Consider the following 13,402-nt stretch of genomic DNA (forward strand, 5'->3'; position numbering starts at 1 on the left):
ACTCACCTATGTACGCAAAACAACGTGCAAAATATTCTTCCGGATATTATCCTTAGTCACCGAGAAAATCTAAGATTAAACGAGAAAGAATATTACAGCTCATCTAGCACAAACAATTAGGTGAAATCAAAGAAACTCGACAATTGATTATTAGAACGTATAAAAAGACTTTAAAGTGAAACGATGATATTTGGACCTGTGGACAAGAATAATTAGGGTTTCGTAGACCAAACGTAAAACCAAACTCAAAAGGGTTATAAAATTTTCTAATGGAAACACTTGAACTAAAGACAAGTCAGAATCCAACTCGATAGGCTAAGAAATACTATTTTCGGAATCGTTTATATGGTTCAAAATCATCTCATATTCAAGTAGATATTATACACTAAAGGTCTTAATGAAATTCATGAAAAAAGGAGGTCAAAATACCCAAGAAAATCCTAAACCACTCCTCTTTATTTGGGTAAGAGTAAGTACACATTTGGAGTTTCCAATTGAAGAAGGATCATGTTTTAAGATGGAAAACGGTCATAGTATTCGCCAAACGAAAATATACAAGTTCAAATAGAAACTTAGCTTTCGAGCGAAAATTTGGGCAGCACGCCCTTTGTATTTACCTATTTCCCAGTCATTTATGGCTTCATTGTTTTCCTCAATCAATCCCAACATTACACACAACATAAATAGCCACTCAATAGGCTCAATGTCATATGATTACCAAATCAAGCTAGGACATGTACGTAAATGACGTTTAGGTTGGAAAACAAAAGGCAGATTTGCTGTTGCTTAGCGGAATTAACACAACTGAAGCGACACTAGTCGGATTGAGGTGCAATTTACACCGTTTAAAAGCTAATAGAAAGGGCTACAATGTTGAAGAAGGCCATTCAGTCCAGTTTGCAATGTATCTAGGTCAAATTTACCAAAACAACCCCAGATTTTCCAGTTTGCAGTTCAACTAGCAGTTCTGATTCATTCAATCATATCTCAGCACATACAACTCCAATTCAAGTGATTCCAAAGCCATTTGAAAGCTAAGATACAACGCTATAAGTCTTAAAAGACCTTGACAACCAAATCAGTAGTATTCCCGGTCAAACTAACCAATTACAGAAGCAGATTATCAGTTTCGGACAGAAACAGGGTAGCAGGGGTATTTCGGTCTTTTCATAGGTTACGTTGCTCGGATTGGGTTGAAATTTTGTAGGAAACTATAAAACATCATTCTCTACCACTTTTATGTTTTTACTCAAGGCTAATTCGGCCTCTAACTAGGAGGAACAGTACCAGGCAGAATGGGGTTAATTGAAACCCTAATTCCGAAATTTCCTTTCAAAGCGGAAATTTTCTGCAAATAGCCACAATTTACGCACCGTAGTTTCATTCTAGATTATCCCAAACCATCATCCATGGCCACACTATCAAACATATAAAAACAGAAAAAAATCAAGATTAAATATAAAATTCACCAAACTCAACTAAAAGTCATGAAATATTTCACAAAATCACACTTATAACCACCACAAGTCATGAATTTGACATTATAAGACCAAAGAAAGAATTCCCTAGCTACTCACCTTGAAATGCAAGAAAGGAAGCAACTACACACCTCTTTTTTCCAAACCACTTCACCACAACCTTACTACTAAGAGAAGGATTTTTATGGAGAAATTGCAAGTTTAATCGGTTGGATTGCAAGCTTGAGCAAGATTTGAGATGAAGAAAGTTGAAGATTTTTTTCCTTTTCTCCCTAGAGTAGTTTGGCCAAGAGGGAAAGAAATGAAGATTTTTTGGCCAATTTTGATTAAATGGTAAAGTTATGAATAGTGGTCAAAATTTAAGATTCTATCACAAGGTGACACTTGTCACCCTTATTAATGCATAGTTATCCTTTTGTCTCTCCAACTCTTATCCATTTGGTAGCCTCTAATTATCTATTAACACCTGATAAATTAAACCCGATATACAAAACTTAACCTAATTGGCCGAATTTTATCGAACTTACCGCACTAGTGGGTCCTACGTCCGGTATATACTCTTAAAATCTCATGAACCAACTTATACTAGAAAAATAAGTTAAAAACCCTATTTACTCATAAAATTATCTAGAAAATTTTCGAATAAAGAAAATGCATAAAAGGCGTGCAAATAATTAAAATAAAGCCTAGAAATTAAGGAATTTACGGGTTCTCACACTCTCTCCCCCTTAAAAGAATTTCGCCCTCGAAATTTTTACCTTCAGATGACTCAGGAGTTTGTTGGTTGTCTAAAGCATATACCCTTGCCGGTACTTTTGTTCGGTTCCCTCTTTCATTCGCTTGTTTTGATTTAGTGCACTCCAGTTGTTGGGTACTACTTTCACGTGACTGTTTCCTCGTACAGTTGCTAATCTGGTGGTCACCACTTCCGCAGATCAAACACTTCCGGCCTTTCCTCCAACAACCACTCTCAGTGTGATTGGCCTTTCCACAGTAGCCACAAGTCAAGGAAGAAGCCACTTGTTGGCTTTTTTGAAAAATCTCCCCATGGCCTACTTGACTTACTTTTGTAGATCGTTCATCTAACGCCCCTATTGTCCATGGTGGGTGGGACAAACAGTTCACTTTCTGCACTTTGGAAGGGACTATCGATTCACTTGGTTTCTCAGTCACACTACTAGGTGTACCCCTTTTTCGATTTTGGGAGGCTTTTATCTATGCTTTTGCATTCTCGATTCGTTGGGCTTTCTCAAGAGCCTTCGTAAACGTATTCACTTGAACCGCCGCTAGTGCTTCTTGAATTTCCAGATTCAATCCCTGTATAAATCATTTTACCCTTCTCGGTTCCGTGGCCACTAATTCGGAAGCAAATTTTGATAGTTTGGTGAACTTCGTTTCATATTCGGCCACACTTAAGGTTCCCTGGCGTAGTCCAATAAACTCATCCTCCCTCCTTTCTTGGACTAAAGGTGGGAGATACTTTTCATTAAATTCTCTTAGGAAATTAGCCCATGTCCATACAGTTTGTTCTCTTTCCCATTTTGGCTTAATCACGTTCCACCATACTCGGCCCGATCCTTCAAATTGAAATACCGCAAAGTTCACTTGCCTTTGTTCGGTATAGTTCAAAGCTGCAAAGATGTTGCTCATGGTCTCCAGCCATTATTCGGCTACATTCGGATCAGACCCTCCAAGGAATTTCGGAGGAGCAAACTTCTGAAACCTCTCAAGAGCCCGATCTTCTCCTATTTCAGGGTTCGGAGGTTGATTCACAGGTATTTGACCTTGTTGGTCCACCAACCTTGCTAAGATATTTGTCATTTGTTGAATTGCCGTCGCCATTTGGTTCCCGGCTTCAACTCTCGGTCCTTGCTCTTGTGCAGCTGTTGTTTCCCTTTACTCTCTTGGCTCTTGAGCTCGTTTATTCCCACGGCCACGTCCACGTCTACGACTGCGTCTCTCGTCCATATATATGTTTTCCCTCTCTCTTTTCTTTCTTTTCCCCCCAAAAAGATAATTTAGTGAATAAACACAGTAAATTGACTAAAGTAACAAATTTCAGCATACCAAATACACAATTAAACATATACACACATAACACACCATATAGCAAGAAGACAGATGATCAAATACACAAAGGCATATCAAATTAGACAGATAATCATATGCACAAATACACCAACTAACGTCATGTAATAATAATATAAGGGCAAATCAAAAGAAAAGGCGATATCGTCCTAGTTTTAGTTGAATGACCCCGTCCGGTCTCTCACGTCACTTACTATCCAAACTAGATATCCACTGATCTCTTGTGCTCATTCTAGCTAGACAAAGCCTGTTCATGTTCCCAAAATGTAATTTTTCCCGCCACCTCAACGTTGGAGTACTCGGGCACAAGAATCCGAAATAAGACAATTCACATCTCGAGTTGGCTAGTCCCAAAAGTAAACCATCTACAATCGAAATTCCTACCAGACGTACCTATCTATGGTCCTCAAATACCACACGAAAATTTAAGGCCTATAACATCCATAATTCAGAGCTTATGCTCGAACGAGCACTTAATCCTTCATAACTATTCACCACTCAGTCCAGGCTCACTCCGCGCAGAGACCACGCGAAGCAGGCTCTGATACTACCTGTGACAGCCCCACCTCCCCTTAAGGCGAACTAGAGGCACTACAAGAAAATTGTTCATCAGTGACAACACAAAGTCATCACAGAACATACAAATATCGTCACAAATACCTTTTATTGACGACTTTTTGATCGTCACAAAGTCGTCACTAAATCCCCGTCGGTAAAAGTAAACAGTGACGACCTAAAATGTCGTTACTAAATAGTTCTCATTAGTGACGACTTTAAGTAGAGCATTTTTGACAAAAGATCAAGTCGTCAATAAAACACTTCCGGATTGTCGTCACTAATGACAACTATTTAGTGACGACCTGAAATGTCGTCACTAAATAGTTGTCATTAGTGTTCAGGTCGTCACTAAATAGTTGTCATTAATGACGACAATCCGGAAGTGTTTTATTGACGAATTGACCTTTTGTCAAAAATGCTCTAGTTAAGGTCGTCACTAAAAAGCACCAAAAGCCATTGTATATAACTATTTTACTGACAACAATTGTCGTCACAAATGTAACTTAGATTTAGTGACAGTCTCTGTTGTGACAAGGAGTTTTTATTTTCTATTTTGTGACACCTTTTTTTTGTCATTAGATAATTTCTCAATAGCTTAATAGTCATAATTTGGCCTGTAATCATTGCTAAATCATTGATTTTAAACAAACCTTACAAATAAACATGAACGATTGATAACCAAAAGTATTTGCATTAGATTACATGATAATAATATAGCATTCTCAAATGCCAAATTCAAGTGTACATTACCCAACTAATGCCTACAAAAATAACATTTGTCCAAAATATCACTTGTACATAAGGTACATTTACAAAAGCAATCACAGTTTAAGAAATTGAAGAACATCTAAATGAACCACTCCATGAGCAAAAGGCAATTTTGTCTTCAACATTCTTCAACCATAACCATAGATATCTTCCAAAAGCTAGTATGAATAGCATTTATCTGTCATAAAAGAGTAAAAGAAGTAGGTAAGGGGAGGAGTACAATAATAAAGAACAAGTAATGAGACTTAGATTATTAAGACAAAAATTACAATTCATTAAGAACCTCATATAATTTGGGCCCACATATTACAACACCAGCAAGAAGTTAGAAATCACAGTCCAATCTATACAAATACAACACTGCATAAGCTCAACTAAAGAGCTCTCTAAAACAGTTTTTTTTTATTTTCTTTCTTCTTCTTTAAATAGCTCAACTTATTGAACAATTAAATTGGACTCCCACAGTAATTATTGTTTAATCTTTATGCTTTTGGTTGTTTATATATTAAAACACAGAAAGCAACTTATTGTACGAGGTGTGAATACAGGAGGTACTAGCCCTCTTTGATTTTAGGAGTTTATGCTTCATAAATCATGAAGGAAACGATGCCTCTGTAGGATTAAACTGTGCAAAGAGAATGAGCTATTTGCCTCACAATGTGAAAGTGAAGACCATCTAAATAGGTGAAACCAATCAAAGTTCACAAACGCCCCCTTTGCATTATATTCATTTCTTTCAAGTCACTACATAGGCAAAAAGAAGATTGCTATCCATGCATGGTCTGTCGCGTGTACTTGGAAATAATATACTATTGCAGATGAACAATCAGATTTTTACCTCTCTATTGATAAACTAACAGCACTATATACATGATACCTAGATATTTCCCAAAGAATAAGTTCAGATAACAATGATGCATAACATCAGCCCCAAAAAATGTTATTACACAACCATCAGCCCCATAACCATAACCATAAACTACACAACCATAACAAAAAATAGTCCACAATGATGGATAACATCAGCCCCAAAAAATGTTATTACCAGCTATTACCAAAAAACTGTCCACAATGACCACAAGTTACCAAAAACAAATCACAGGTTTGCTATTACCACAATGAGCTTCTAGCTGTAACTCCTTCATTTTGCTCTACAATCACAGGTTTGCTATTATTGATATATGCATAAGAGACATGAAGCATTGGTATTCAGTTGAAAGTGATATTCTTAGAGGGGTTCAAATGCAACCAAATAGGGACTTAACTGAATGAATTATGGATGTTTTAGGGTCGAATTACGAAGTTCAGGAACTCTGGGGCTAAATTACAAAAAAGAAAATGGAATGACCGGAATTGCAAATTTAAGCAAACGATCGTCTTCCCCAAGCAGATTAGGCATCAATCTTCTATTTAGACCTTCACTCGGGCATTTTAACAAACAGTACATGGGCATAGAAGGATCCAGCAATTTTTGCTCAACTGGGACTGTAATTAGCCCCCCAAAATTTGTCAAAACACAAGAGATTTCAGTCCAAACAACATACAATAGCATACAATCTAAAATTGTTAGCAATCAACATGAAGTTGGCACTGAACAAACGCACGGCAAACATGCTTTGAGATTTTTCAATGTTCATACTAAAAATGGAAAACTAAAATTCAAAGAAGGCAGACGGCTTACAGCGTTTGCTTGGCGAAGTCTGCAGGCGATGGTGATGGTCGAAGGAAGGTGCGAATGATCAGGCGGCTGTAGCTGCCATGGTAGCCGCGCTGGAGCTGGGCGCCAGTGGTGGGTGGCAACATGAAATCGAGAAGCGACAGTGAGAGAGAAAGGCCGTGCGGGAAGGGGAGATGCGTCAGGCAGCTAGGCGGCGTACGAAATAGAGGTGCCGTGGCGGAACTTGGAGGCGGCGAAAATTGGATGAGAGCAGAGTGACGGCAGCTATGGAGATTGCGCGCTGTGATGGCCGATGAGCGGCTGTTGCTCTGTATTTTCTTTGTGTCCCCTCTAGGCCAAGACCTTTCTCTGTTTCTGGTTTCACTTCCTCAATCACCAGCCCCCAAATGAAACTTTAGTCTTTTCCTTCGTTCCCCTGCCGATGTCCCCCTTTTCTTCCTCGACATAAATAGAGGGGGCAAAAGATTGGAAAAAAAAAGGAGAGAAGAAAATGTAGTAGCATGGCTAACAATTTGACAGACGTTTAAGACTCGAATAGACAGCTTCTCAAACCTGATCGATGCACCAATCAAGCGGACTCCTCTTCGAAATAACGGACATCCAACTCAATGACCAATCACGTTTGCAGAAATGAACTTGAAACAAATCAGCCACAGGTTAGATGAATCGAGTCGAGTGGGGGGAGTTCCGAGCACAACATAGCTATGATAGCATCTAATAATCAAGAGCTGCTAAAAGATTTTGGGCAGAAATTTGCAAAAAATATTGTAGAATATTAGGGATTTGGAAAAATTGGGGAAAATGTATAGGAGAGAGAAAAATGAACCTTTCCAATGAAAACCTTGCCCTTTAATGCTGGACAGCCATGGTGATGCTAGTGAGAAGCCAGAGAACGGATTTGTTGTATGGGTGAAGGTATCAGGTGCCGTGCGGAAGCTCTGTTTTGTGCTCAGTGCAGAAGCTTGTTTGTTTCAGCTCGGTGAAAGTTTGTGTTGCTCAAGTGTTCCGTTGCTTTAACTCAGACCAAGTGTTCCGTTGCTTTTGTTTTCAGAATGTGTTCCGCTGCTTTGGTCTTTGCTTTGCTTTGGATATTGTTTTTGTTGCGCGGCACTTTCACTATGATTTGATCAAAATTTTGACTTCACTCATTTTCCCTCCATTTGATACCAAAAATCATGTTTTTTTCTGGATTTTTAATATGGTTTGAACCATAGATTTTAATGCTATAGTATTATTCTTTATTTTTTAGCAAAAAATAAAAATTTTCATTAACATAGGTGGCGAAATTTGTTAATTTCATATAATTGAAAATGTACTTTTATAATTTGCTAATATTTTATACTAATTTCTTATAATTGCAGCACTAAAGAACATCATGTAATTGAAAATAATTAAACTCAAATTATATGGTTATAACATAGTTTCAATAAAAATAATCATTTTCCCAACATTTGAGACCAATCATCATGCTTTTTTTATTTTTAATTTGGTTTGAAGCATAGATTTTATTGCTATAGTATTATTCTTTATTTTTTAGTACAAAAACACAAATTTTCATCAATATAGGTGGCAAAATTTGTTAATTACATATAAGTGAAAATATACTTTTATAATTTGCAAATATTTTAGCCCTGCAATTTTTTATAATTGCAGCACTAAAGTACATCATTAATTGAAAATAACGAAAGTCAAATTCTATGGTTATAACAGACTTTCATTAAAAATAATCAAATGCTATTAATAAGACATTATTGTTAAGTCAAAATCAAAGAAAATTTAGTGATGACATAATGTTATCACTAATTTATTCAAGATTATAATGACAAGAAAAGTCGTCACTAATTAAATTGCTAGTTTTTAATATTGTCAATTGCTAGTTTTTAATACTTTTGTGAAAATATTGATAATGGTTGAGAAAATTTTGTTACATTACTGCAAGTGATAAATGTACTTTTGTTCTTTTTCAAACATTTATTTTAATGTTTAATTTTGTTTAAAACTATTGTACTAGTATAGATTTGCAAGACAAAACTTAAGTTCTCAATAGTTAAAAAATTCATTACAGAGAAAACACAAAGTAGTAGTTGCAAAATGTGTATAAATTACAGATATTTTAATGTGTATAAATTACAGTTTATTTTAATGTTTAATTTTGTTTGAAACTATTTTACTAGTATAGATTTGCAAGACATAGATTTATGGGTAATTTCTTTCTTTTTTTTGCTTTCACATATTTAATTTATGTTAAATACAAAACCTACCAGTTTCCCTTTCATAAAAATATTAGTGCAACACTTTTTGAATTTTACTTACAAACATTTATGTATTTAACATAAATTAAATGATTCAGAGTGAAATGCCCATAAAGAGCAGAATATTTGTTCATGTAATGGAGGAAACCCACAAAGAGTTGGTACTTTATGGGTCATTTCTGTTTTTTAAAAAATTTAATTTATGTTGAAAAGATAACCTGCCAGTTTTCGTTTTGTAAGAAATCAGTGTAACACTTTTTGAATTTTACTTACAAACATTTATAAATTTATCATAAATTATATGTTTGAGAGTAAAATGCCCATAAAAAATTGGTACTTTGAATGGATAATGCTCATTTGCCCATAAACTACACTCCCTGAAGGCTATTTTGTTAATTACTTTGTAGTACTTTGTTATTCCTTTGCTAATAGTACTTGGCATGTAGTACAAAGGATAAATTTGGCATAAATTTCTTATTCCATTGATAAAAAGACCTGCCTGCCTTATAACTATTGTAATGAAAGATATATTTTTAGAGTTTATAACAAATTATTACTTAAGTTTGAGAAAATTATAAAATATTTATGCATGTTTATCAAGATACAATTCGCAATTTCCTAATAAAAAAATAGGGGCTAAATTGTAAAAGCTAGGGTGCCATAATAAAAATAATAAAATTGGTGTATTACATATGGGGGTTAAATTGCAAAAGTTAGAGTGCCATAGTAGAATTAATGAAATTGGTGAATTACATATGGGGCTAAATTACAAAAGTTAGGGAGTAATAATAGAATTAAAGAAATCGGTGCACTACATATGGGGCTAAATTGTAAAAGTTAAGGTATCATAATGGAATTAATGGAATTTTTTACAACATTTGGGGCTAAATCGCAAAAGTTAGGGTGGCACAATAGAATTAATGAAAGTGACTTAGAAATAAGTACTTTAAACAGTGACGATTAATTCTTGTCACTAAATCCAAATCAGTAGAGTGACAGTGACGATATTAGAAGTTGTCACTATATAGATCATTTTAGTGACAACTTTTTCAAGGTCGTCACTGAAGACTTAGTTGCTTTGAGCAATTATGACAACTTTCCTTGTCGTCACTAAACAACCACGTTTTGTGACGACTTTTGTCGTCACTAAAAAATGTTGTCACTAATGACCATATTTCTTGCAGTGTAGTTTGTGACGAAAATAACGGGTCGTCACTAAACATTTAGTTGCTTTGATGCAATTGTGACAACTTTAGGTGTCGCGACTAAAGAAGCTCCTTTTGTGACGAATTATTGTCATCACTACAAAATGTTGTCACTAATAACTTTTTTTTTTAGTGATCAGTGACGACAACAAAAAGTCGTCCGTAAATAGGCCAAGCAATAGTGATGATGTTCTTAATGTCGTCACTATTGTGTGTTCTAAACACTCCCGCGCTCTTGCTAAATCTTGGCGGGAATTTACTAGTGACAACTTTTCTAAGTCGTCACAAATGAGTTGGCTCCCATTAGAGGTTTGTGACGAGTTAGAAAGTCGTCAATAAAGGATCCACTCATGTGACAACTTTTTTTCGTCACAGAGAAAAGTTGTCACTGATGACCAATTTTCTTGTAGTGAGGGTTCGGCGGACCGCCTGCCCAACTCTCGCAGGGACTCAGTCGTTCACTACATTCCTCAATTAAAATCGGAATAAAACCACAAGAATAAATAGGACAATGATCCAAAACTTAAAGCGGAATTTATGTACATTGCTATCCCAAAAGGGAGTATTAACATCGAATATACAAAGGTTCTCAATCCTTCATACGTCCAACCCGTGCCAAGCACTAAGGCGAGAACCAAAACAAAAGAAACAAAAGAACTATACTGGCTAGTCTATATCGAGTTCACGTCCTTGCTCGCCTTCCCCTGCTAAGGAAAACAAACTAAAGGGGTGAGTTAAAAGCACAGTGAGGTTCCGAACACATATTCAACAACAAAGCCAACACATTAACCATCGATAATCAATAATTCAAGAAACATTTACAATGGAAAGCGATAATAACACATACATTAAGTAAAACCCTCGTTCGATCATTCATTTCATTCACCCCCTCCTGGACGTTGGCCAGACTCCACCAACCTACAAGGTAATACTCCAGTATACCAACGTTCACACCCAGGGTCACCATATCGCCCGATCGAGTCCGCTTCTGGTTCGAGTCGATCGGTAACGAAGGGCAGGGATCAGTTCAGCCAAAAGGCTTACATCATGCACAACTAATGTATCAATCATTAAATCGTTGAAAATTTCACATTTCATTTTGGTGGAGCGCGATAAAGTACACGCTCGCCTAGAAAATTCGTTTTGGAAATCAGTGGAAACACTTAACACATTATCAAACAATAACAACAAGTCATGAAGTCAAGGAGAATATAACAAACAAGGAACACTCACCTATGTACGCAAAACAACGTGCAAAATATTCTTCCGGATATTATCCTTAGTCACCGAGAAAATCTAAAATTAAAAGAGAAAGAATATTACAGCTCATCTAGCACAAACAATTAGGTGAAATCAAAGAAACTCGACAATTGATGAGTAGAACGTATAAAAAGACTTTAAAGTGGAACGATGACATTTGGACCTGTGGACAAGAATAATTAGGGTTTCGTAGACCAAATGTAAAACCAAACTCAAAAGGGTTATAAAATTTTCTAATGGAAACACTTGAACTAAAGACAAGTCAGAATCCAACTCGATAGGCTAAGAAATACTATTTTCGGAATCGTTTATATGGTTCAAAATCATCTCATATTCAAGTAGATATTATACACTAAAGGTCTTAATGAAATTCATGAAAAAAGGAGGTCAAAATACCCAAGAAAACCCTAAACCACTCCTCTTTATTTGGGTAAGAGTAAGTACACATTTGGAGTTTCCAATTGAAGAAGGATCATGTTTTAAGATGGAAAACGGTCATAGTATTCGCCAAACGAAAATATACAAGTTCAAATAGAAACTTACCCTTCGAGCGAAAATTTGGGCAGCACGCCCTTTGTATTTACCTATTTCCCAGCCATTTATGGCTTCATTGTTTTCCTCAATCAATCCCAACATTACATACAACATAAATAACCACTCAATAGGCTCAATGTCATATGATTACCAAATCAAGCTAGGACATGTGCGGAAATGACGTTTAGGTTGGAAAACAAAAGGCAGATTTGTTGTTGCTTAGCGGAATTACACAACTGAAGCGACACTAGTCGGATTGAGGTGAAATTTACACCGTTTAGAAGCTAAGAGAAAGGGCTACAATGTTGAAGAAGGCCACTCAGTCCAGTTTGCAATGTATCTAGGTCAAATTTACCAAAACAACCCCAGATTTTCCAGTTCGCAGTTCAACTAGCAGTCCTGATTCATTCAATCATATCTCAGCACATACAACTCCAATTCAAGTGATTCCAAAGCCATCTGAAAGCTAAGATACAGGATATATTTCTTAAAAGACATCGACAACCAAATCAGTAGTATTCCCGGTCAAACTAACCAATTACAGAAGCGGATTATCAGTTTCGGACAGAAACAGGGCAGCAGGGGTATTTCGGTCTTTTCACAGGCTACGTTGCTCCGATTGGGCTGAAATTTTGTAGGAAACTATAAAACATCATTTTCTACAACTTTTATATTTTAACCCAAGGCTAATTCGGCCTTAACTAGGAGAAATAGTACCAGGAAGAATGGGGTTAATTGAAACCCTAATTCCGAAATTTCCTTTCAAAGCGGAAATTTTCCGCAAATAGCCACAATTTACGCACCCTAGCTTCATTCTAGATTATTCCCAACCATCATCCATGGCCAATCAATATTAAACATATAAAAATAAAAATCATGAATAAATAGATCAATCCACCAAACTCAATAAAAGTCATGAAATATTTCACAAAATCACACTTATAAACCACACAAGTCATGAATTTGACATTATCAAGACCAAAGAAAGAATTCCCTAGCTACTCACCTTGAAATGCAAGAAAGGAAGCAACTACACACCTCTTTCTTCCAAACCACTTCACCAACAACCTTACTACTACTAAGAGAAGGATTTTTATGGAGAAATTGCAAGTTTAATCGGTTGGATTGCAAGCTTGAGCAAGATTTGAGATGAAGAAAGTTGAAATTTTTTTTCCTTTTCTCCCTAGAGTAGTTCGGCCAAGAGGGAAAGAAATGAAGATGATTTTTTGGCCAATTTTGATTAAATGGTAAAGTTATGAATAGTGGTCAAAATTTAAGATTCTATCACAAGGTGACACTTGTCACCCTTATTAATGCATAGTTATCCTTTTGTCTCTCCAACTCTTATCCATTTGGTAGCTTCTAATTATCTCTTAACACCTGATAAATTAAATCCGATATACAAAACTTAACCTAATTAGCCGAATTTTATCGAACTTACCGCACTAGTGGGTCCCACGTCCGGTATATACTCTTAAAACCTCATGAACCAACTTATACTAGAAAAATAAGTTAAAAACCCTATTTACTCATAAAATTATCTAGAAAATTTTTCGAATAAAGAAAATGCATAAAAGGCGT

Source organism: Coffea eugenioides, chromosome 2, assembly GCF_003713205.1.
Source record: "Coffea eugenioides isolate CCC68of chromosome 2, Ceug_1.0, whole genome shotgun sequence".
Lineage (NCBI taxonomy): Eukaryota > Viridiplantae > Streptophyta > Magnoliopsida > Gentianales > Rubiaceae > Coffea > Coffea eugenioides.